The 26216-nt window shown below is 41.1% G+C and overlaps 1 long non-coding RNA gene across 1 annotated transcript; it reads left to right on the top strand.

The window, feature by feature from the left end:
* Positions 1 to 4672: 4672 nt before the first annotated feature.
* Positions 4673 to 16753, top strand: LOC142799933 (uncharacterized). Its single transcript, XR_012893919.1, has 3 exons — positions 4673 to 7933; positions 11173 to 11382; positions 15688 to 16753. It is a non-coding gene; the product is annotated as an uncharacterized LOC142799933 (long non-coding RNA).
* Positions 16754 to 26216: the final 9463 nt, after the last annotated feature.

Here is a 26216-nt window from a genome sequence, read left to right on the forward strand (position 1 = left end):
GCGTATCACGCCGACGAAATGACGAGAACTTTCTGGAATGTCGCCCGGAAGGCATTTAACCGAGCAGCGGAGATGAGAGATTAGGAGAAGACGGAAGTTAGCGCCAGAGAGCGTAGGGTATCCCGCCATGTAGTCGGCGAAGCTTTTGTCCGCAGGGACAAAGCAGGAGAAGATGTGAGGTATCCTGGAAGAGAAACGTCGGAGGAGAAGACAGAAGTTAGCGCCAGAGCGCGTAGGGTATCCCGCCGTGTTGTCGGCGAAGGTTTTGTCCGCAGGGACAAAGCAGGAGAAGACGTGAAGTTTCCTGGAAGAGAAACTTCGGAGGAGAAGACGGAAGTTAGCGCCAGAGCGCGTAGGCATTCCGCCGTGTAGTCGGCGAAGGTTTTGTCCGTAGCGACAAAGCAGGAGAAGAAGAAGAGGATTTCTACCTGAGGGGTGAAGGCTCGAGCTACATGCAAGAGCGTGTGTTTACCGCTATCGAGCGAAGACGCGTGGCAACAGCTGCATGTGTGAAGCCGACGTGTTTTCGGCGAAGAAGTTTGAAGCTTGGAGAGTGGCCATTTGAAGACGCGAGGTTTCCTGGAAGAGAAACTTCGGCGAGGTTTCCTGGAAGAGAAACTTCAGGGGCAGCGGAACTACAACAACGCTGGACTTTGAGTGAGTGATTCTCGGAAGAGTATCATCCAGACTTTTGTTGCAAGAACTTTGGACTGAATAGGTTTTCTATCTCTTTAGTCTTTAAGTGTCTTGGTTGTTCAATGCATGCGACTGCATTGTAGTGCATATTGTCGTCTGTGTCCGTTGTTTCGAGTGTGGCTGATTGTACTGTGTAGTACGTTGTTTGATTGGTGACATATTGTATGCAACTATTGTGGAGTGTGCATACCTGTGTATCGTTTTTTTTTGATCTGCCATTATTGAGAATATAATTCTGTTTTGTTTATCAACTCTCGGCTCTGACTTGTTCTTTGGGCCACAGCCGGCGTCCGCTGGTGCGCCAAAAAGGACCACTTCTAAATTGTCCACGCTTTCGTGGTGCGGTTCGGGGGGCCGATACTTCGGCCCTTGGAATTAGCCCGGCGATCGCCTCCCTTATTATGGGGACCTGTGTGACAAAGTCTTCACAGCCTCAAGCTTCTGCACAGTAGCGCATGCTGGTCAGTACGACTCCTTTGCGTGGAAAAAAAGTCGCATGAACAGTCTAAGTAATCGGCTGTTTATGATTTCTACGGCTATTTTATTTCGCTAAGAGATTCTCACGTCCTCAGAGATTCTTCTTTCGTTTATTCACAAGGCAGACAAATTACGAAAATAAGGGGGTGTGTTTATTAGGCGACCACAATCGGAGCAAGCCTAATGCCTGCGCAGATTATAGGAACGTGATATTGGAATTAATTTTGTCGTGCAAGGAAAGTCGAAAAGTAAAGTAAAAATTCAAATTGGCAATATTACATTGTTAAAGAGTACTGCGTTTTCCGACGCTGAAAAAGATTCCCTAGTTTGTTTGTTTTCAATTCACGCCTTTCATAAGACATTGTGGCAGTTCGTTATGGACTTCTTTACAATATTCTTTTAATTGACGTCTGTTATGACAAAGAACTCTAGAGTGGTTATTGCTCATAGGTGCATGTCCATGGATAGAAAAGAAAACACTGAATGATTAACAACAGGATGGAATCCGATATTGGGATGGCCTACGATCGAAAAAGGTTCGAATTTAGTGCTTAGTTCGTCTCCGTGGTAATGCCCTACTGAAACGTTCCGTATGAAATCTTACGGAAAATATATGGACTCCGTAACATTTCCTTATGCTACATACGGAAAAAAATATGGAGTTTTATGGATATATTTGAAAGTTGTATGGCATTCACGGAATGCTTCTTATGGAGTATAAGGAAGGATAAGGAAATGGTATGGCGTATACGGAAAGCTTTTTATGGAGTATACGGAAAGGTAAGGAAAATGTATGGCATATATGGAAAGCTTTTTATGGAGTATATGGAAGGATAAGGAAAGATAAGGAAACTTATGGAGCATACGGAGAGTTCATGATTGAAGATATGGAAGGATAAGGAAAGTGTATGGAGTGTACAGAAGCTTGCATAAGGAAAATGCAGAATGTAAGGTCTTACGGAAATATACAGATTTTGTAAGGTGCTTACGAAAATGTGCAATAGTGTATGAAAGGCATGTGGATTGTTGCAAAAATGTGGAAACTCTACAGTTGTTGTCACATTTTCAGCATGAAATTCGAGCTCTATAAAGTTATAAATGAATGCGCAGTGACATTTATAGTACAAAAGAATAACGCAGGCTAGTCTGTGTTGTCAGTCATCGCTGTTCGCCCTTTTCCAGAATGAATACAACTTCTGCAGATGACCAGGTGCTAAAGTCTGTCACACGAAAAATGTGTCATTCACAAGGAATGACAATAACTGTCATTTTACTTGCATGCTGTCACACGAAAACAAATCAAGCAAAAAAGCATAACTTCAAGGGCTCGTTTTTTGGTAGAAACAATAATAATGAGTACTAAATTCAATGTGAATGAACTTGTCAATATTAGTGAAATTGTTCTCATTAACATGGGCAAAGAGAAATGTCATTTTAAAATATCGACCATGAGCTTAGCTCTCCTGAGCATCAACAAAAGAAATGAAAATCTATGAAAACTAATTGCATGTAGCCTAAGAAGTAATTTTTTATTGATAGTATGAGCTCCTACAATATAAATACAGCTATACACAACTTGCCACAGCTTCCTGACAGAAACGAGGTAGGGGCAGAGGGAGTGGGCAGAAAAATAAGTATGAGAGCACAACTAATATGTACAAACACATAATGGTGCTTATCATTGATGCACGGATGGTCGTGTGTAGAGCTGGGTTGTTTTGAGATTTTCAAAAGCATTGTTTCAGACCACAATGCAGATTACGCTTCAATTGTAGTGCTACATAAGATACAACTTATGGGCCAGCTTTAATAAATAAGAAGATTATAGGTTAAACAAATGCTTTAAAATATATCATATCATGGCTGCATGGACGCATACAAGCTATGTAAAGCGCAATAAAGTGAGGACGCATGAGCTTCTCTTGATTCTTCAGTTCTACATAGATGCTTCAACTGTGCTGCAAAGAAATTTAACCAATGTCTGTGTGTGCAACATTGTCCATTTTAAACTATCTATATGTATATATAAAATTCCTACTGCGAGTTAAGCTACGTAGCACTCCATAACTCTTCCTTTTATTAAGGGCAATTTTTCAAACAATCAACATTATTCATTTTCTGTCTCATGACTTCGTGCCCGCAATTCTTCGTTTGGCTCGATCACAATTGTGCAGCCCTTATTTTGGAGGAATCAAAAAACATCAACCAAAATTTTGGAACTGCTTCTCGGTGATATTGCCTTCCCTCAACTGCCACAGCTTGAGATGAGTCATATAGCAAGTCTCGCGCATACCTATGGCCTACCCTTGAAGAAACTGGTCCGGCTGTGAAATGCTCAGTTTTTTCTCAAATAAAATTTTTGGTTTGAGTTTTCTCACTTCTCGAGTCCCTTCACAATCAAGCAGACCCAATGTTCCCCTTAGTCCTTAATTTTGTTATATTATGAAATAAATGAAAAAATTAATAATGAAAATAAAAATACTAATAACTGTTGCGCAAAAAACACAGTCCCACATACGTACTTGAACGCAATATTGCTTTTATTTTGTTTTAGAACCTAAGGCATTAGAAAAGATAGCACTACAATAAAAACGTTGAAAAAAAAACAAAAAAAATTAAACTTAGCGGGAATCGAACCTGCGCCACTCAGTTGCACTCGCGTACGTGAACTGAGGGCGTTAGCTTGCTAAGCTATTCGCGCTGAAGGTAGACATCTGTTTAAGTTATGTATATAAATTCGCTTTTTACACGCTATGTGTTGGCATAATTATGTACGATATGCGATTGTATCTATTGTTGTGTGCATATGTTTTGGGATTGTATATACGTCACATGCTTTTCGCATGTCTTTCAACTATAGATTGCTGCCCCGCCGCGGATGAAAACAAGTATTTTTACACCCACACACAAGCTTGAGCAGTTGAAGGTTGTTTCCCGGGGCTCTCTTGCGATTGAGTCGGCCACCACAGGGAATTAGAGTGATACGCCATTAATCCCTGCATCTAGCGGTACTCCACTTAGTAGCTCTATCGTTTGATGACAAATCGAGCGCGGGGCGCGACGCTATTGCGCACGACCATGCCTCGCGTAGTGGCGACATCAGCTGATTGCGCCGGCCGGCTTGCTTCGATTTGCTTCAGAGCAAAGAAATGTCATACCTTGAAAGATTGCGTACTGCACTATGTCAAATGTTACTGCTTTGAAGCCATCCTATGATTCATTGAGAATTGATAACTCTGATATCACTACTGTAGAGCTTTGCGTCGGCGACACGCACCGAACGTGAAACCGCACTCCGTCTGTCGTAGAAGCAGTAGGAAGCTGTCGTCTGCTAGGACAAAAACAAAACAAAGACCTGGAAAATATTCATAAGTTGTAACTTGTTTTTTTAATAACCGTTTATCACTTTTAAAGTTATTTTGCCAGATAGCATACATTTTTTTAGTTTATAGCAGCGACAGATGTTTTTTTTTATTTGCCACATGTTGTTTGTCTTTGTTTTCGTGGGCATGCCGTTTCGGTGCGTCTATGTGTTCGCGCTGCTACACACGAGAGCACGAAATGTTAAATTTACGCAAGGAAGCGCCGTTCCTCGTTCGTGTGATGTGCTAAGATTGCGCCCTATTCCCGCGGTTGTTCCAGTGCGGATCAAGTGCGAGTCGTCCAAGGAATCGGCGGGTTGGGCGGGCGCTCGAAGGACTCCGAGGTGACGGCTGACGCCTGTGGTCGCTTCCCTCAGGACAGTGTGAAAGAAACTAAAGGTAAGGGGGACACTTTTTTATGTAGACCAAGTATGCCACTCAGTGCAAGTGTGTGTTGCTGCACTCGAACGAGGCGTCGTGAAACGGCAACCTTACGCGCCTTTGCGAGTGCGGTTGCCGATTCGCTTTGACAATGCTAACGCCAGCAGAGCCATGGCGCATCGGCGCGGCCTTACTGGAGCTAATTGGAGACAACTGCGGCAACATGCATGTGTATGGTGATCGATTTTTTTCATATGTGCAATGTAGTGAAGAAGACGCACATGGCGCTTGCTACGTTGTTGATTAAACGAAGCCTGCAGTGCCATTTGATGCAAAGCAGCATTTTGTTTACGTTCGCGGGCGATACAATTTGTAACTTGGCTCGATTCACCTAGCCAACCGCCTAAGTGGGTTGATTAGCATACGTTCACGGTAGAGCATTATTATGCCCCTAAACAGTGGCGTGTGCTTGTTAAAAGATATAATGTGTGTGCCTAGTGTAGAGAGAGAGAGGTATTCGTGCAATCTGCATGTGTACCTGCAAGACGCCTGTGCTTGTAACTAATATAGTACCAGCCAGCACCTACATTGTACGCCTGACTTTGAAGAAAACTTGCATGCACAATGTGAGATTTTGTAATCTGCCAGAGTTGCTGTTTATAAAATAATACATTGCCAGCATGTTCAAAATATGTTTCGCTGCTGTGTGGCAGGGGTGCGGTTATCACGCTGTTGTGTAGTTGCTGATGCAAGCACTTATAGTTTTGATGCGTTAATATTTCTCATCTAACTCATCAGGTGTTTGGCTGTTTCAGCACAAACAAGGCAAAGAGAGAAGGAAGACGGGTAATGACAGGACCAGTGCCGACTTTTGTTTGCAGGAGAATACCCATGTTGGTGTATTTATTGTGACAGCCTTTCTGTGTTGCTTTTTTGCCCAATTTATGCAACAACACAGTTGTCAGCAATATGAGAGAGAACACTGAAATTAGCTTTTAAAGATCATGGAGACTAAATGCCTAGTAACTCACAGCACAAAGTAACAACAAAAGACATCAGTATGATCAATGTGGATGAGTACAGTCTTGCATCTAAAAATATATTGTGCAAAATGTTGCCTAAGTAAGAAACCTCTCTATGTTTGCAAATAGTGTGACGTCACTTTGAGTACCGTGCCAGCCATTGCCTCCCTCTGTGCAAGGGCTGGTTGGCAAGGAAGTTGTTTGTGACGTTCCTGATAGACCACTGAGATGTATGCGATTCTAAACCTGTAGCCTAATATATACGTAATCTTTTATGCAGTTACATCGCTGCATCTGACACCTACAACTTATTTGCATATTTACATTGCTCCCTTAGGACCTAACAAACAAACTTGTTGTTTGCATTGTCACTTCATGAATATCGAGCGGTAAAGGTACTGAGTATATGTGAAACAAGAATCTCTGCTTATTACATGAAGACATATGAGGCCTTCGATAAAACGAGTTATACCTTTATTGAGCTTGCGTACTCGTCGGGGCGATTCATACATGCAGCTTCAGCAAATGGTATCTTCCAGCCCAGTGACCTTGCAATTTTTTTCTGCACACAGCGCAAACACCGAGATGTACCCACTCGCAGATGGTTGCGTCAAGTGCATATTTACCTTGACTAAAATGTCGAATCAAGTTTATTCATCGACCGGTCCCTGCCATGAGTGCTAACGTCTTCGCAAACAAGACACATTGTTATTGACACTGCACACACCACACACAGTATTCTCAGTTGAACCGATATTCTCAATACCTTTCAATGCACTCTACATGCCGCAATCAACAGTGCACATTTTTGAAGACTATGCCGCTGTTGCTCGCACAGGCCACCACGTGTGTTCACTTCAAGATAAACAGACAGCGTGTCAAATATTTTACCACACAGTTTACCACACAGCTGGATGTTTGCTGACACATACTACAGCTAATGTCGATATTGTAACGTGAAGTGTAAGCTTTCAAAAATTAAAACTTGCCCCAAACACCGCACGACTGTACCGGGCTGAGCCACCAGCGGGAGTGTTTTTCCAGCCACACCTTTTACATATGCCAGTGACATCATGCTGTGACGTACCTCGGTAGGGGCCTATCGCTGCATACTTTATGTGAATGAGGGTCCTGTTAGTGAAAGCAGGCATTGTTGATTTCGTAACTTGTTCATGCCCAACTGGACCTTCATTTGTACAAGTTTTCTGACTGATATTCAGGCGAACTGTTGTGTGATAATGTATACAGTTGGCAGTCTGTGCTTGCCCCATACTGTTGTTACTGGTGTTTCTTGTTGTTACTTTGCACTGCTCATTACTGCTCACCTACAGAAACTAGCCTATCTTGCCGCTGTTTTGGACAAGATGCAGCTGGCAAGTGCGATAGTGTTCATAACTCTAAATTCTCTAACAAAAATTATCGTTTCATATTCAGTTAATTGCATTCATATAAGTACATTATAAGAAATCGTTGATTAAACATGAATCCGTGTTCCTTTACATAATGCTCACAACTTTTAGATCAAATTGAATGGTGTTTATAAAAAACATGGGTTTTAGCTAAACTTCATGCTCTTTTCTCGAACAGCTGACAAAACGCTATTGCATGCTTACTTGCCATGAATTGAACTGTGTTTGAAATACATTGCAATTCTTCACCGGACTGCCAGTACACTTCACATTGGGGGAACAGTTATTAACCATGGATTGATTAATTAAGAACGGAAAGAAAGAAGTGGCAGGCCGGGATACTTGATATTGGCATCCGTTTTGCTACCCAGCGCATTATCATGCAAACTTCCTATAGAGTGGTTATGCGTCTTGCATGTGTGTCTGTAAACCAAGAACTTTGGGTAGAACTATATTTGTCTTACAAATGGTTGCAGGACTGTGGAGGCTGCAGGGCTGCTTAGGAATGGTGGAATCCCTGGACATGTGTTCAACCTTGCTGCATCAGCTCCTTGGTGTTTTCACGGCATCTTTACAGATGTGTTGGGTGAGTAAAGCAAGCAGGTTTCAACACAAGGAAAAGTATAATATGGCAGCACCTCTTGTGCGTGCCTTACATCCCAAGTATATCAAATATTTATCTTGCCTTGTGGCCTGTAATTTTTAAAGAGGCACTTCTTTTTGCTTTATATTTGAGTCTTGATGCTTCGACAGCAATGTATTTGTGTTTGACAGCAAGTGTTCTTGAACAAATAACTGATCTCAATAAAGACAAAACACCCTTCATACTTGGTCCTTAGCATAAGCTAGCACATATCTGTAGCAGATTCAATTATTCATTTTTTTCTGGGATGATAATGGGCAAGTAGCAAAGGCAAGTTCAGATTGGAGTGGTCGGTGACGTCTGCTTAGGCTCTGCCATATTGCTTTGCAACCAGAGTTACTTGTGGCCACATATACAATGAAGCCACATGACGTGCATTATAAATGAGATTACCATATCACATTTTGCTGCATCTCAATGTGTGCCAAACAAATGCAGATATCATTAGCTTGCCACTATAAAGGGATCCTAAACCAACACAAGCTTGAAATTTAGTCGTGGTGTTGCAGCTGTGTATGACTCTACAATATATGCATAGCCGTGATAATTTGCCTATATGTTGTCGCAATAGTAATGTTCCACACATTGTACAGTACAAAAGAGGTCCTCGCTTATTTCGCTTTTTTTCGCTATGCTTCTTTCTTGTCTCTTCTTGCCCTGTGTTCCTCCTCACTGTACAAGGAGCAAGAGCAGTGGACACACAAACACGTATTTAAAAAAAATGTTGTAAGGTGAGCACTGAGAAGCTGAACACTTCCAAAAGGCTCAAAGAGGTAAAGGTATTGTTTCTAGCTACATTTTGGGCACCCATAGCTAGTTGTGCTGCTGCAGTTAAAAAATAAGTTAAATGTTAAAAATTAATTGGGGATGGTTTGGCACCCATAATTGAAGTTACATACAGAACTAGGTTTCAATGCGTAAGCAAAATCTGTTCACTCTAAATCAATCCTAATGATATCGGAAATTCAGGAAATATTCACAGAAAAGCTCAGGATAAGGCTAAGTGGTTGCCCCTTGAACGTGAAGGAGATACCCTTCTTCTAAAAGGTCAATAGACAGTCTAGTAGTCTCGATATTACATGCACTATAAAATATTCTGGTGTGGTGCTTTTTATGCATGTTATAATGAGAGGGGTTTTTAATAGAACTGTTGTCACTTTGCCCTGCATTGCTGAAATTGTTCACATAGTTATAATACATGAATCACTTTATGCATTTTGATTTTATGCAAATGGTTTGCTTACCCAGTCGGTTCAACTTGATTTGGATAAAATCATAAATGCTCTAACTTTTTTTTTACTATACAGCAGGTTTATTTTTAAAATACGTGATCATTGATGTGAACGCAGTTGGTGGCGTGCTTGATTAATCCTTCGCTATCACCACTCTAACTACACCTCCTACAGTGCATAGTGCGACAAAAGTAATGGTACTTAACATTACTGGCAGCATACACTTTTATATCTCAAAATAGATTAAAAAGCCGGGTAAAAGTGTGTGTACGTTTTTTTTTCGCTCCAACTAAATATTCTGGTCTACTCTAAGTAGCTTCCGCTATTTTAAGGTCCTAAAACTTATAGGTGTTCAAAAGAAGTATCAATGCCATATACTTTCTTTGTCAGCCTACTCACCACTCTAATAATGAGAATTACCCGACAACATTACCCAGTAAAATAAAGGGATGTTATAGAAAAGTAATGTCAATTCAATTGTCAAAAAACGTTGCCAAGTTACGTTTTTGTTCACTTTTCTTTTCATAATTTTGTTAAAGTTACTTTTGATAACTTCCTCTATAGTTTGTTTGGTATCATTTTGTGCTAGTTCTCATTATAATGTGTTCAACAAAGACAACAAACCCTTAAACTTATAGTTCTTTTCTTTACTCATGAATCTGAAACAGTGAATCTCGGTAATCTCAGCCGTGTCTGACTTTTTTTTTGATCAGTTGTGCATGTGTTCAAGTACATGCATTTAGGTGGGAGGGCGAACTATTGCCTCCTCCTGTGACTAGCAGATTTTCTGAGAACTGACAGATGCATAATGCTGCCAAAGAAGTATAGGGATATTGGAATTAATCGTAACGTAATTGCAATCGTAATGTAATTGCCAGTAGGCAAAAAAAAGGTGACCCACACTCGCCATAATGGTAACAGGCAGCGCTGACTGACTCTTCCATGTATAAATGCACATATATACCGTACAAAATGGAAGAGGGATAGCTGCCATGGTAGCTCAGTTGATAGAGCATTGGACATGTTATTCGAAGTTCGCAGGCTCGGTTCCTGTACAGGGCAGGTTATCTTTTTTTCTTCTACTTTTCTTTCTTCACAATTACAACACTTCTATTCTTCTTGAAGATTTTCTGGTGTAAAAAAGGTACCTTATAATCTGAAGAGGCAAACAGAATGTGTCAGTGTACGAGTTAGCTCTTGTAGTGCTTACAATAAGATATGTTTTGAAGAATAAATCATTCTGCCACTTGCCTAAAGAATGGCTACAGGACATGGCGCTGGATGCACTTTGTTATTTTTGAATCAAGCTATCTTGTATTCTATTTTTATAAATTACATGGGATACACATGACGGTATCACACACTTTAACGCCACAAAGATTATGCCGCGAACAATGTTATAAATGCAAAATTGCATAAGAATAAGGTGAAAACTGCACCCTCAACGAGAATGTACAGGGAGCACAGGGTGCAGGCGTCATTCCTTCTGCCCGTGCTTTTCAAGTGCGAGCTGTTTTCACCTCGTTCTGACCAACTGACTAGATTGAGATGTGTTGTTATAGTGCAAGAGGATGCTCCACGGGAAACTAGGTTTGCCTCAAACTATGTGTGTGTCTTTCAACCTATATGGTGCCCGGTTCAAGAGTTCATGCTGACCAGATCTAAATAAAAGAAAATGGACCATGTAAATAAACAGGATCGTGTAAAATGTCGTTTTCGTGTGCAACTGTAGTTGTGGTTGTGCTGAATGACCTTTCTTTATATACACTACATAACAAACTTGCTCCTTTAGAGTCGAGTGCATCTTCGGATCGATTGTAAATGTTTGCATATGCGAGGCCTTAAGTTTTATAAGAAATTCCGCAGTGTGCCACAAGAAAATGTGTGTTCAGCGAAAATTTGTATATCATTATATACAACTCTTAAAGCCTCGTCTACAACTTTGTGCAGGTTGACCTTGAGCAGAAAACGAGGAGCGCCAGCAGCCCCCAGAAAAGAGCAAGCACCCTCCAAGCTCCCGAAGCTCTTTTCGACAGGAACAGCGTGGTCACTGTGTGGCATTGAAAACCATTGCAAGGAGTGCCTTATCAGTACACTGTGCTGCTCTTTCATCGCAGAAGACAAAGTTGACCACTCCAGAAAAACTTCACGCTGTGCATTGTGAGTGCTTCAGTGGTTTTGTTTTTGTCCAGCCAGCAGTTAAGATATCATGTGTCAGATTCAGCCGGGATGACTAGAGGGAGTCGGGCAGGCATGTTTGGACATTTGTCTGGCCAAGTAGTGCCAATTTTCGCACTGGCCCTGTTGGAGTTACTGCCACAATCACAGAAGCTACGTCAACTCTCTAAATGTACAGATGTGTCGGGGAAGATTAGCTGCATTAGGTTTTTCTATAACTGATAGCTGCCAACATTCTTCAGTATACAGGAGTTTTGTTCCTCACTTATGGGTCTAAAGCCCTCTACAGAAAAAATGCAACACGTCTACTTCCAGAAGACTCCAAGGCCCTACTTATAGGTTTTTTCGGCTTGTATTATAAGCACCTCGTTTGGGGTACATGAACATTTTTTAAACTTGTACAGCGAAAATTTTGGGTGGCTGGTCGTTTTGTCGTTATCTTGTTCCTCGCAGTATTCTTAAGCATGTTGTGCATTACGTTGTCAATCTGGTTCATATGCATAGAAGACATTACGAAGTTTCAGGCTACAGTATAAAAAGCCTGGAAGCAAGCTATCAATAATTTTTTAACAAAGTTGCTTAATCTGATACATGATACATCACTAAACTTTCGTGCGTATTCATCAATATAAGCTCGTCTTAGTGTTATCCAAAATGAAGATGTGAGTCGACAGATGGAAACATCTAGTGGGGTAATCAGGGTGAACAGTAGAAGTGCTTCAGACAGGCTGGCCGATGTTGCGATAGGAGGACCTATTTTTTAAAAGTCACCTTGTCATCCTTGGCGTGTTAGTTTAAATGGGGTCAGTAATGACATCATCTTTTGGTATAGGCGTGTGCGCCTGTTGGAAATGTTTGTCTGAAAAAAAAACCTATAACGCAGAAGAGTGCAGCCCTTGCTTCTTTTCAAGTTAGGTTGCGCTGATACAAAGTGTTCTCCTGTCGGAGGTTGGGGGTAAGGGAAGCAAAAAAAAGATAAATGAGAGAAAAGAAGAAAAAAGAAGAAAGAAAAGAAGAATGCAAAGTAAAAGTAGTGCTACACTGCTCCTACTTTGCATCCCCCCTTTTCTTCTTTTTTTTCCTTGTTTTCTTTTCTCACCTTTTTTGTTACATTTGCATTGTCCCATCTAGTGCATGAATCAATGACACATGGCTTTGCTATAGCAAAGATGCCTATGTGGTGTTGGATTGAACAGTGCATTGTACTTCATTCAGTTAATTACAGACTGATCAGTCTTGCAATAAGTGCTTCCTGTCTATCACCACACATGTTCAAATGAAAAGTTTGTGCTTGGATCTTAGTATGCTGGTATATAGCTTGTGTCTTGGACTACTCAAAATGAATATTATTTTGCTGCTGTTTATGGTAATGAATTTATCCAACATGAAAATATCTTGCCTTGTGAACTTTGACGGACCTGCTTTTCTTTTTCTTTCCTATGCAGGCATTGTATGTGAGGGAGGCAGCAACAGAGAGGTGATAGCTTGAGCTTCGGAAGAATAAATGCTGGCAGTGAGGCAATTACGCATCAAACATCCCAGCCACTTTGCCAACTGTCCTAAATGTGTTTTGAAAAAAAAATATTGTGCTCATTTACTGTATATTTCTGAAAACAGCAAAATGCTAAAGTATATCGCAGAGAACAAAATATTAGGCTACGTTGGTGCCTTCTGGACTTCCCAGGATGTCGTCTGGTTGTTGTTTGTAAAAAATAAAGTGTTTCAAAAATACTGCCTCTTCTACACCAAATTTGGTCTAGGTAATAAGTAAAGATGATTGTGTGTAGTGCATGAAGCTCAGTATTATTAGTGCAATTTTTTCGCCACATCAAAAGCAAGGAAGCGGTTCTCTTTATATGGCAAGTTATATGATTACACTTTGTCTTAAAGTAGAAATGAATTTTTGAAGTTTTCTTATGATGGCTGTTTTCTGCATTTGATATACGACAGCTTCCGTTCCGAAGTTCCCCGTGGCCCTCAATAGGAGACTTCAAAAATCATTTTCCTCATTTAAACAAAAATTGTAATGATAACACTTGCCATGTAACAAGAACTGTTTATTTGCTTTCAACTTACATATAAAATTAATTTTCAATTACACAAACACACAGCTCAAATTGCATCTCAATGTGGACAAAAACGATTATATAATGATATTTGTAATCTGGACCTAACATTATTTTTTTCGTGAAATATAACTTCTGTGCAGTGAGTATTTGTGGCTCAAATATTCATACAAAATGCAGTATTGCCATACAAGAAATGCAAACGATAAACAGTTTGGCTGAATTCTTCAAAGCCTGTGTAGCAGAAAAATTGCACTAATGTTACTTGACTTCAAATACTTTAAGAAGCATCTTTACTTAATATGTAGATCAAATTTGATATGGCAAGAAACAGCGGCACTTTGAAATTTTTCTCACAAATAACACCCGCACGACATTCTGCGAAATTCTGATGGTACCCACATGACCACTACTCTTTTCTCTTCAAAACATTTCTGCAAATAACTATTTTCAGAAGAGTAAATTACCATCATTCTTTAAACTATACATCTGTGATGGTCGCCAGGTAGTATGGTTTGTATGTTTGGTGTAGAAAAGCCCAGTGCAAAAAACAACAAATGGCTGAGCATCCTTTGACGCTCGGGCAATTTCGAAATCATTTGTTTGTTAGCAGCAATTCAGTTAAGCCCTTGTCTTTATGCTTAGGCCCAGAAACAAAACACAAGTAAATAAAGTAGTCCTAAGGGTCATGTAGTTTCACTGTTTCAAGGCTTGTGGAGCCTAATTTAGTGCAAGCTTCATCATTTTCTAAAAATACAGATTCAACCAACAGGTTTTCGAGGCACAGTGCATTTTCAGCTAACTTGTTTCACACCAGTTACTTAGATAAAAAGCGGAAAGTAGAGGTAAAAATACCATTTTAAAGGCATTGTAGGTAATAACAAAAAGGACTGCTTTCTTTTTTGGTGTGGTGCTTTGCCTGAACGCTGTGCTTTTTGTGGTATAGTTCATTGTCTAGTGAACATAGGCCTTAAAAACTAACATTAGCCATGTTGAGGTCAATTTCTTGGTTATAGTCATATTAGCCATATAAATAATTATGACTTCAAACTTGATTGTTCTTTTGAAATTTTTTTCCTTGCATAATGATATTTGAGAGTCTTAGTCAATTTTGTTATAAGAAAACGTGATGTCATAATAGGGTCACTTTTCGTAGGGTCCTTCAGTTCTACCTTACCTTTTACATTCCTAATAGAGCAGTTATTTTCAATATCGGTATTTAAATTGGAATGAGCATGCTGTATGTAGTAAGGTGTAAGCACTTACAGATAGCACATGCACCCAACTTTTCTGTTGGCAGTTTATTTCTGTTATTGTTGATTTATATGTGGGGTTTCACGTCCGAAAACCACTATATGATTATGAGAGACGCCGTAGTGGAGGGCACTGGAAACTTTGACCACTTGGGGTTCTTTAACGTACACCCAAATCTGAGCACACGTGCCTACAGCATTTTTGCCTCCATCGGAAATGGAGCCGGGGTTTGATACCGCGACATGCGGGTCAGCAGCCAAATTTCTGTTACTCTTGCTCCCCTATATGTGTGCAGTTCGGTTATAGTTATCTGGCTTGCACAGATTTTTAATGGCACCTGCCTGGTCCTGCTTGCTTTCATGGTGATTTTAACCTTCATAAGTTGCATAGGTTTAACTCTCAAAATTGTTCAAGATGCCAATTTTGTGCACAAACTGTATAGTATAAAGGTAGCAGATGTACATGCACACACTATTAAATGTGCATTGAGAGCATTCACTTGCAGTTCCTAAAGTTTTACTGTGCAGGAAGCATTTAAATCATAATTTCATAAGGACATATTAATCGATTATCTCTACCATTGAAAATCGTGACAACCTAGTTATTTTCACTGTGATAAGCATGCTGTTTTTTTTGATGTGGCAGAACTAATTTATACACTCATTCCTTCTATTATTCACATATGCATAACATCCCTACTGAAACGTTCCGTATGCGATGTCCAATAATTCCGTATGTTTCCGTAAGAATCTTACGGAAATATATGAAAAATATATAGGAAACATATGTGTTCCTTATGGAAACATATGGAATTATTGGACTCGCATACGGAACGTTTCAGTAGGGATGAAGGATTGTGTGCCTTAACTTTTCAGTTTCATTCGGTGTGTTATATTTCTTGTGCATGTAAACTATTGTGCTAACATGTGTCTCTGACATTATTTGTGCCAATTATTTTCATTTCCAGGTGCCTATGAAGGACACATAAGTTCTAACGCAGTGACCTTCGAAATTTACAGTGGTGCCGGAGCATCAAGCAGCATTTCGCCGATCTCCACAAGGCATTCATGAGATAAACACAGCGCCACACTTTCACAGTGCTATGATTATTATTTATGTTTAAACATTTCGTTCTAAAATTGCTGTTACATTGTGTCACCATCCTGTGGCTTAGGTGGAGCTCGTGAAATTGCGATGCGGTCACCTCATTTGTGTACGATCAACACTGCAATGTCACTTTCACAGCTGGAGCATACAGACAAATAAAAAAACATATTAATTGTAGCAGGGCTGATGTGTATATTAATGCTTCTCTATTGATAATAATAACTTTATAAGTTCTTTAAGTCTTGCATAGAACGCTGCATTAATGGGTTGCAATGTAACCACCATTTATGATCGCTAGCATGTTAATTTAGTAGTTTTGTAATGTATTTAATTTAAAAGGTAATTTTGCTTCTGCATCACGACAATTAGTAAGATGCCAATAATTCAATCCCTCATCATGCACATTAAAAAATATTGTGATTTGTACACAGTATTGCATGTACTCAAGATGTGGACGTCTATTCAATTTACGCATTATATTGCTTTGCACTAGATTCAGACGTAACATGCACACATTTCAGTAATTTCCGCTTGATACGTCTTTCCATAAGATGCGGAGTCCGCATCATACGTCTTATGCGGAGTCCGCATCATACGTCTTCCATATTCCAATAATTCCGTATGTGAGGTCTCCGCATCTTACGGAACGTTTCAGTAGGGTGTTCATTTCTGTTGGCGGCTTATTATGAATGCTAAAGTAGTTTATGGGGCTGCAATGATCCAAAAATAAATTGAGCATTCATTCTCGTTCGTTAGTCTGCACAGCTGATGAACATAGAAAGAAAAACGAATATAAGATAATCAGTGCCATAATTGCCATCTAGTAAGTACAGATGCGTGCCAATCTTTCTCGCTGACGCAGGGAGCAAGTGCACAAATTAAGCAATTTTCTAAGTCAGTGCGCATCAACAAGCGTGCATATTCAGGCGCAGAATGCGGTGGAGTCAGATGCTTCGTCAAGGAACTAATAAGGGAAGCACGCCTGCAAACGTTTTCGTAAGTAATTAGTGCAAGACGCAAGACCACTGATCGATCGCTTATTTTTTTCTTTCCTTGAGAAGAAAATGCCAGAAGGTAATGAATTGCTGTGTGCGCTAAAATAAAAGAAAAAGACCAGGCCTGTGCGGAAGGTGCAGCAGAGTCACAGCGAAAGCAAGAAGAGCGGCCTTTCAAAGCCTTTTCTAAACGCTCATTGGGTAACTGCTGCAATCACACTTGTTCGGTGCCAAATACGTCTACATATTCATGATTTTTGTGTAGTAGGCCTTAAATCACTATATATCCTATCATTCATCATTCTTCTGAGAAGCAAGGTATCCGCTAAACACTTACAAGCAGTTTTGTGCCTATTGTTCATGCAGTGGCTGACGACGATGAAGACTTGCGCATGAAGTGAGTGTGTGCCACAGTTAATTTTTGTATACCGTAGGAACACACCAACTCTTCTGTTCTAAAGGGAGCAGATTTTCAGCACCTCAAGTTTCAGTGGTACAGCACATAGTGGGCAACCAGAAAATTTGAAGGGACTTTCACTAAATTGCGACGCAAGGTGAACATTTAAAGTTTTATTTATACAGACCTGGTCTACCCCCATGGTCACTATTGCACACAAACAGAAACTATAGAGCGGTTTTTCACAAAATGCCGCCGATATGGAAATTTAAGGCTAAAATTTCTAATAGGAGCTTTCCAACAAACACAAGCTTGACCTATATAAAACGGTACCACTCTCCTTAGAGGCTTCGGCACTAGGTCATTGCAACAGGGACATATATAAAGCCATATACAACTATATAAAAGAATCAAAATAGCTACCTTGCTAATCTAATAAGTACATACTCATTACTTATATTTGCCGTTACTGTATTTATTATATTTACTAAATTTTCATTTATTTCATATATTTAATGTTTTATTTTTAAACAATTCATAATAGCTAGTTAGCACAGCTAAGCTCTTCGTTTATATAAAAATAATTAGGCATTCCCCTCTTTTTTTCCTTGATTTATTTTTTCTTTCCCCGAAATCGTACTGCCGCGCTATTTGTGACCGATCCCCCGTGTTGAGTTGAGCCATTTCATCTTGGGTCTGACCGACCGACCGACCGACCGACCAACCGACCAACCGACCGGCAGCCAGCCAGCCAGCCAGCCCCGCCGCGGTGGTCTAGTGGCTAAGGTACTCGGCTGCTGACACGCAGGTCGCGGGTTTGAATCCCGGCTGCGACGGCTGCATTTCCGATGGAGGCGGAAATGTTGTAGGCTGGTGTGCTCAGATTTGGGTGCACGTTAAAGAACCCCAGGTGGTCAAAATTTCCGGAGCCCTTCACTACGGCGTCTCTCATAATCATATGGTGGTTTTGGGACGTTAAACCCCACATGACCATCAATCAAACCAACCAACCAACTAACCAACCAACCAACCAACCACCGATAATAGGTGAGGAATAACAAGCTTTTGTAATGTGTGAGAACATTGGACGACCCACTCGTTATGTGATTCATATTGTGTGACGCCTGGTTGTTCCTTTGCTGTGTGAAAGACCTTATTACTCGTATTACCATGATTACTTTCCCGACACCAAGCCTGCCTAAGGCAAGTTTGCGAACGAGTCCTAACCACTGACGTGGTTCATCCTGCATCTGAACGCCAGCCGGTGCAGACGTAGGATGGAAAGCTTGTACCGAGCAGCGTCAGCGGCCAACGCCGGTGGGGGTACAGCGTCTTCCCTTGTTCCAAAGGACTACAGGATTATTCTGCCTTCGTTGCCATCAGGTGAAGCGACGCACCGAGCAGAGTCACAGCACTGTGAAGTCAGAGGTTGACCTTATCGCATCGACGACTTCGAGAAACCTCTAAAAGACTCTGGCGTCATAAAGCAAATAAGAGACATCAGGGCATATCAGATGTCTCATGTTTGGTTATTGATCATGTAGACTGAACAAGCGAAGAAAGCCCTGACACAGGCAGGCGCTCTAAAGTTAAAGACCGGGTATGTCTTTTCATTGACCCAACGCGGCAAAAGGTTAGGATAAAATTGCACTGGCTAGCATTTCATGTAACAAAAGACGCTTTTCGATGGGCCTTCTACGAATACGGTGACGTCAAGGAGGTGACTGATGACCAATGAAAAGTCGAAGACTTTGACGGAGTCAAAACAACAACCCGTGTGATACGCATGCAACTACGAGGCAGCGTTTCTGTAGATTGACTGCCGCATCCAATGCGCAATGGGAGCAGTCTGGCACTGGTCGTAGTGCCAGAAATACCTCATCTGTGCCTGCGGTGCTGATGCACGGGGAAACGTGCGATTGCAAAGTACCCAAGTGCAGCTAACGCCACTCTTTCGGTCAAGAGGAAGATGAGTGCAATCGTTCATATGCTTGAGCTGCAGGGCGACGATCTGAGACTCAACAGAGCGAACTTCTCATGAATGAAGAGGAATCAGAACTGGCATTTTTGCCTGCAACACCACAGAGGCAAACGACATCGGACGACGCACTGGTGTTCAACAATGAAATGAAATTACTTTTTTGAATATCCGGCGAATGGAAGGCCCGGGCCGGGGGCCACCTAGATGGCCGCTTGAAGCTGTTTCTCCCGAGCTGCCTCCAGTGCTCGCTGGACGGCCCAAAGTTGGTCCGTGAGTTCTGAGCTTTGCAGCGAGGCCAACTACTGCGCCCGCAGATCTTCCGAGAAGACCACTTCACGAACGCCGAGTGGAGAATGAGAAGTCAAACAGTTACAGACGAGCGAACACACGCGTCCTGCACCTGCAATGAACACCGCTTCGCAGATGCAAAGAACGTGCCTGGAAATGTCGGCCAACGCTACTTAGACTCCCCTGAACCCGGTTTCACAGTATTCTTTTGCGAACCAAGAAAACGAGGTTTTCATTGGTGGCCTGGATAACCTATGGATGGAATTAGAATTGGCGTCTTCAAAACGACACCGTGAATCGCATGACGGCGCTCAATAGAAGAAACACAAGAGAAGTCGCAAGTGCAGCGGAAGATGGTGAGTGGAGGCTAGAAACTAAACGCTGCCCGACGACGGTTGTCGTCGCTCAAACGCGACGATGGCCGCGCCAACTAAAGGTGAACAACATGGATCCACCCTGGACGACGAGGGCCCAACAAAGGAAAGTGCAGGGCTCTCAGCCTGGACCCACTCGCCGATCTCGTCGCTGAGTGGGTTCGTGAAAGCAGCGATGCTCAACGCACAATGACTGGCTTCCAGAAAGAAACAGGCCCAGTTCTACAGACAAGCCATGGACCAAGACCTGGACATTATTGCAGTTCAAGAAACCAAAGCGAAGAACTTGGACGTCACCGAGAGCCTACTGCAACGTTTCACCAGACGCTACAATGCCAGCGTCAGTCATGCAGTTGGTAGGTCAGTACAGTATGTGATCTTTGTGCAGAATAGTTGAGGCGCCACTGTTTAAAATGTCACGTCTAGTTCGTCTGGGAGGTTTGTTGTTCGTGATTTAGCCTTCCTTTCACATTATTGGCGAGTAATTTGTTTGTATGCACCTGTTATAGCTGATAACGCTGCGCAATACTTTAAGAAATTCATGCTCATTGTGAATGCAATTGCATAGTTACCCTGTTGAGAGATTTTAACTGTGTGATCAGTGCCAGTGATAAAACAAATGCAACCAATTTTAACGACTCAAGCACAGTAGCTTTAAAATATCTAATCTCTAAGACTTCGAGAATGTTGCAGAGAGTAGTGGTAAAGGAACAACACTGTATACGCATTTTGAAGGCTCCTGTCATACGAGCCTAGATGGGGCCAATATGTAACTAGAATTATTTCCGAGTGTCAGCGAGTACTATGTCCTCCCTATTCAATTCAGTGATTACTGCTTAGTATCATTGGTAGTAGGCAAAAGAAACAGATGCAGACCAGTATTCAACTGGGACATGTGGAAGCTTAATTCTATTCTCTTGGAAGATTAGAAATTTATGGACAGTGTTCGAGAGGCGTTGGCTAACATAAACACTGGAGACCAGAATTAGGGCTGTTGAATGGGAACTACTTAAGCATGTTAATAGTTGAAAGCTATGGAGCACTGAAGTATTAGAAAACACGCAAATTTTGAAGAAGAAAGAACCATATGCTCTAATCTGAAAGAACTGCTAGCACAGAAAAGCAAAACCCCAGGCTTATTCATCAATGATATAATGTCGGTAAAGTTGATATTGGAAGAAATTTACGAAAAGAAGTATCGTGGTGCGAAAATAAGGGCAAGGGCGGAGAAGATGACTGCAGGAGAGAAGCCGACCAAAGAATGCCGGGTCTCGAAAAACGAAACGCTCAGCGGGACGCTATACATCAGATTGAATACATGGGTAAATTCACAAGTTAACAGAGATCTATAGAGGATGCTTTGAATGAGTACTACAGCACAATATTTGATAAAAGTGAAGTGAATGTAGATGGGCTGAGGGAATTTTTAAAATCAATGTCAAAAGTAGAAGATTGCAGGGAAGACAGCCGAGAGCTTCCTGTTTCTGAAACGGAAGTGGCAAAGGCAATCACTGCCCTCCATTTGGGTAAGTCCCCGGGGCCAGACGGGTTAACGGCCGCGTTTCATAAGGAGTTCAAACACTAAATAGCACCGATTCTAGCAGCGGTTTTTAACGAAGCTTTAGACTTGAATGTTCCGCCACCTTCTTAACTGCTATCTCATACTATATTATTTCCAAAAACTGAAGACGCAGTTAAATTACATGAAGTGAAGTCGTGCAGGCCAATCAGTCAATGAAATATCGACTACAAGATTTTGATGAAAGTTTTAGCAAGGATACTGCAGACAGTTGTTAATCACATCGTAGGCGACCACCAAACATGTGTAATTAAGGGACGCACTATATTCAAAAACATTCACAAAACACGAAGTGTACTGGAGTGCTGAGATGCTACAAGTGATCACAGCGCGATGATTCGGATATATTTAGAAAAAGCATTCGATTGAGTACCTCATGGAATTCTTTTTTTTTTGTTAGACTATGTCAATGTCGGTAGCGTAATGTAATTGGGGATACAGTTCGAGTGGCATATACTGGATGTAAAACTCGGGTTATCATCAACAAGGCTCTTGGGAAACAAATGAGAGTCAAACCTTCTGTGCGACCAGGCTGTCACTCGTCTTCCCTTCTATTTTCAATGTATATAGAGTCGTTTTGCCAAGAAATCATGAAATCGGTAATATATAGGGGTACAAACTACAAGAAGCTGAAAAGCGCGTCGTGGCATACTCAGATGATATAGTTGGGTTTTGTTAGTATTATGATAGTATCGCCGAAACCGTAAAAACCGTGAACCTTTATTGTATAACAAGTGGCATTTTAGTAAACTGAAGCAAGTGCGTGGCTACTGGCACGCCGAATGGCCGGTGACTCCAGAATTCGTGGATGGCATTTCATGGACTACTACTTTGGTGCGATACCTAGGTGTGCCACTGGAATATATTGTGACAGTGAACCGTACTGGCGGCGTTAGGCCCAGGAGCTACGAGAAAAAGCTGAGCAACACAAAGGTTTCCAGCTATCAATGTTTGACAGAGCGACATTTTGTAACATATTTTCAGTCAGTAAGCTCCATGATCTTCAATTATTGCATTGTTCACGTGTGAATGTACAGAAGCTTGATCAAATTTTTTCAGCTTCCTTGTAGGGTTCTTCTTGGGGGCAAACAGGTAGAACAAACCTCTTCAGACGGGTTTGCTCTGGTGGACTGGGTCTGTGTCATTTGTAGCTTCGTCAGTTAATTAATTGGTTCGTGTTTTTTCAAAATAATCAAGACCCATTTATACGTACTGTAATACAGCTTAGACTTGGAGTACGGTTGCCAGAATTTTCGGTGGCCTCTGGTAACATGAAAGCAAGCCTTAAAGGTTACCTTAAAGAAGTAGTCGATTCATGTCTCGTCTTCAAACACGTTTTTTATTAGAATATCTCAATACAGTGTCGCGTGTAAAGATATAAAGAAATTAGTTGAAACAGTTCTTCTTGTTCCTCTATATAGAACATTATACCGTGTAGGCCCATGCCAGAGTGTCTTAAGCCGTGTAAAGAGAAATGGAGGTATGACTTAGAGCGAAATCACTTTTCTATAAATTACATACTGTAACCTTCCGTGTCAAAACATGAATGCAAAAAATAAAGGCTTATTCATTCCTTGGGCTGATTATTGTTTTCTCTGCAACATGCCCGAAACAATCGAAATTCTTTTTTTGACTGCAAGAACACAGTCCTGTTTTGGAGATGTTCTACAAAGGACTTTGAAAAAGGATCTACCTCTCGATGCCTAGGGCATGAGATTTCTCCCGGTATCAAATGAAGAAGAAATACTTTTCGACCTAGTTAAGTTACAGGGCCTGCCCAGTATATGGCAATCTAGAATGGCGGTGCGCCATGCTGATGTTAATGCACGTCCAGTTAGGCATTCGTGGCATCGCACAAGATTCAACAAAATGAGCCCGAATGCCTTCACTAGTAGAAAGCCTTTTACAGATGAAGTAACTTTAAAAAGCATGTGAGCTTCGACGCTTTTTACCTCTTCTCTTTTGGTCGTGTTTTTCCTTTGTTTGATGCATGATTCTTTGTGAATGCTGAATTTACCAAGGCAAGAAAGAAAGAGAAACATTGGCCCCGTGCCTGCATGTTACACTGCAAATGTCGTCGAAATACAATAGTCTTGCGTCTCGAGAGAGTGAAAAAAACTTTTATTTCATGTTCTGTGCAAGAAAATCGAAGGAATGGTATTCTGGAGGCACATCACACGAGAGACATGAGCACTATCTGCAGTTATCTTGGAAAATGAAGCATGCGGCGTGCGCGCCCGTCTCGGAGGTGATAAGGTGTAGAACGCAAGACAACTGGTAGGCGCCACCACCATGTCGTCTAAGCAAATCGTTGGAAACACTAGCCTTTTCGTGCAAGCGTTGCATGGTCAGCGCAGCGTGATAATCGATATGGCCCTTCAAAAACCTATGTATGCATTTTCCAATAAAAGATACACATACATAATACTGACATAGGTATGGCGCATTAGATATGCACAATAATTGCTTCTTAATTGACAATTGCACAAGTATGAACGCTGAGTTTCAGCCGATGGGGGTCGGCCTTTGGGAGGAACCGTTCGATGCCTTCTAGAGTACCAATAAAGACCGACAAACAGGCAAATGTGCAGGTAGACAGACCAAAATTTTTTCATTGAAGGTCCCCAAGAACGACTATCGTCTTTAAACAACTGTCATGGATCAGTGGTAGAATACTGGGCTGGCACGTACTGGACCTGGGTTTGATATTCACTATGTCACCACATGTCCTTGGTGTTTTTATTGAGTTTTTTTCTCTTGGTGGACAACTACGGTGCTGCGCGTGACCAGTGTTGTGATCTCATTACCTCATGACAACTCTAATTGCAAAAAAACCAGAAGCTGCAGTCACTTTTTGTCACTTTTTATTTCTGCTAGATATTTCGGCGTTTATATGTATATCCTAAAAATTTGACCATCTCTGTATCTTTTGTTATTCTGAAAAGAAGACGAAGTAAACTAAAATTACCACTAGTGTATTTTTTTTCGTTTTTGTGTTAGGAAGACAGTGGGCCTCCTGTTTTAGAGTGGCAGCTCAAACCACTGGTATCTGTCACTCCGTTATCCTCAAATGTAACTATATTTACGCGCTCTAAGCCTTCGACTTTTCAGCATTTGGCGTCCGGAAGTCGGCATTGTTCCCCGTTTTCTGCTGCCCCACTTGACAATCATTGATTATGTACGACGTCCCGAAATCACGATATGATTATGACATGCGCCTAATGGAGAGATTCGCACATTTTGATCACTTGGGCTTCTTACACGTCCACCAAAACCTAAGTACACCAGGCTGACGAATTGCTTTGTTCGTTATTCCCACAATCACGCTTGGAAATGCTGAAATCACTTAAATAATGTTTTACAGCTATCGTAGCAATATTGCTTACACATCTGTATAGCGTGCCACACTTGGCACGATATTGTAGATTCGCTAATAGACTTTAGGTAAAACTTCAAAAAATGGCAACGTTTTTTTTTTTCTTTTTTATAGTAAAAGCTGAGGAAACAGTTTTTCAAATTAGTTTCTCACAAGCCTTGCCATGTTTGGTTAACGACAATTTTTTCACAATATAAAAGTGTTTTGCCAATTCTGAGTTCAGTCGAATGCAAGATGTTACAAAACAAATCACTTGGATTACACGGTGAAGGTTAAGAAAAAAACTTGATTGTTAATTGTTGTCTGCATATTTTAAGTAGACCCTCAGCCACAACCGTTTATTTTTTATTTTTTTTCGCAGCTTCCAAGTTTCAAGCCCCAAGTTGATTTCTCCGCTATTCAATAGACGTGCGTACCACGTTTTTCCAATACAAACGTATCGAACTAAAGGTTGTCATAAGAAACTTCTTCGTGTGTCGCCTTCGACACCCGATATTGGCAATTCGCTGTAGTTTAGTCGAATCGCAGTGCGCGAAACGAACTATTGTGAAGTAATAAAGATTGCTCGCAAGTTCCACCAACTAATCCACACTTCCGGATGAAACAAGTATGAAGAGCCAGCTTACTTGACACGTAAATGAGACTTCCCTTGCAGGCTTAAGTGTTCATCACTGTCACCATGCTCTGAATGTTTGAATGTTTCCCGAGACAGCAGTTCATGTAATCAAGCGCTTTATCACTGGCTCTGTGGATGCCTCGTTCAACACTTCATTTAAATGCAACGTTTCTTTTACACAAGCTGTGTTATTCAGTAATTTGTTCACCCTTGACACGGTGTTAGTCAGAAGCCTTTTCTTGTTTTCTTTGTCTTTTGGGTCGCGCTGGTTTCAATGGGTTTATATGCAATGCAATACGTTAAACTGTACAATAGTCCTACCGCTCACACCTTTGGTGTCATTTCCTTTAATTCGAAGCTCCTGAATTGTCTAACAATACCTATCCACGCTAATTTACACACAGTCGAACATCTAGGTCAACATGAGTTTGTCAGCTATAGGAGTCAACTCATGCTCAAAATAAGCTGTGAAAGGACAGATTATCTGTAGTTTTTCTGATGTACGTGGGTGTGGGGAAGCGCTAAACGTCACTTGTCGTTAATTTAGTTGTATCAATCTCAAAGCAGGTAAATAGTTAGCATACTTGAACAAAGAAACAAGGAAGTTCCAAAGAAAACGTTCCGTGAATAAAGTAATCGATTTTTTTTTAATTTAGCCTTACTCGATTAATTGCATGTTCAGAGGACGTTTTAGCGGGAAATACACAACCCGCATTCATATCCTCAGAAATTCTTTTTCTGTTCAACTACAAGCCAGGTGCATTTATAAAATAAGGAATTGTG

Source organism: Rhipicephalus microplus, chromosome 1, assembly GCF_043290135.1.
Source record: "Rhipicephalus microplus isolate Deutch F79 chromosome 1, USDA_Rmic, whole genome shotgun sequence".
Taxonomy (NCBI): domain Eukaryota; kingdom Metazoa; phylum Arthropoda; class Arachnida; order Ixodida; family Ixodidae; genus Rhipicephalus; species Rhipicephalus microplus.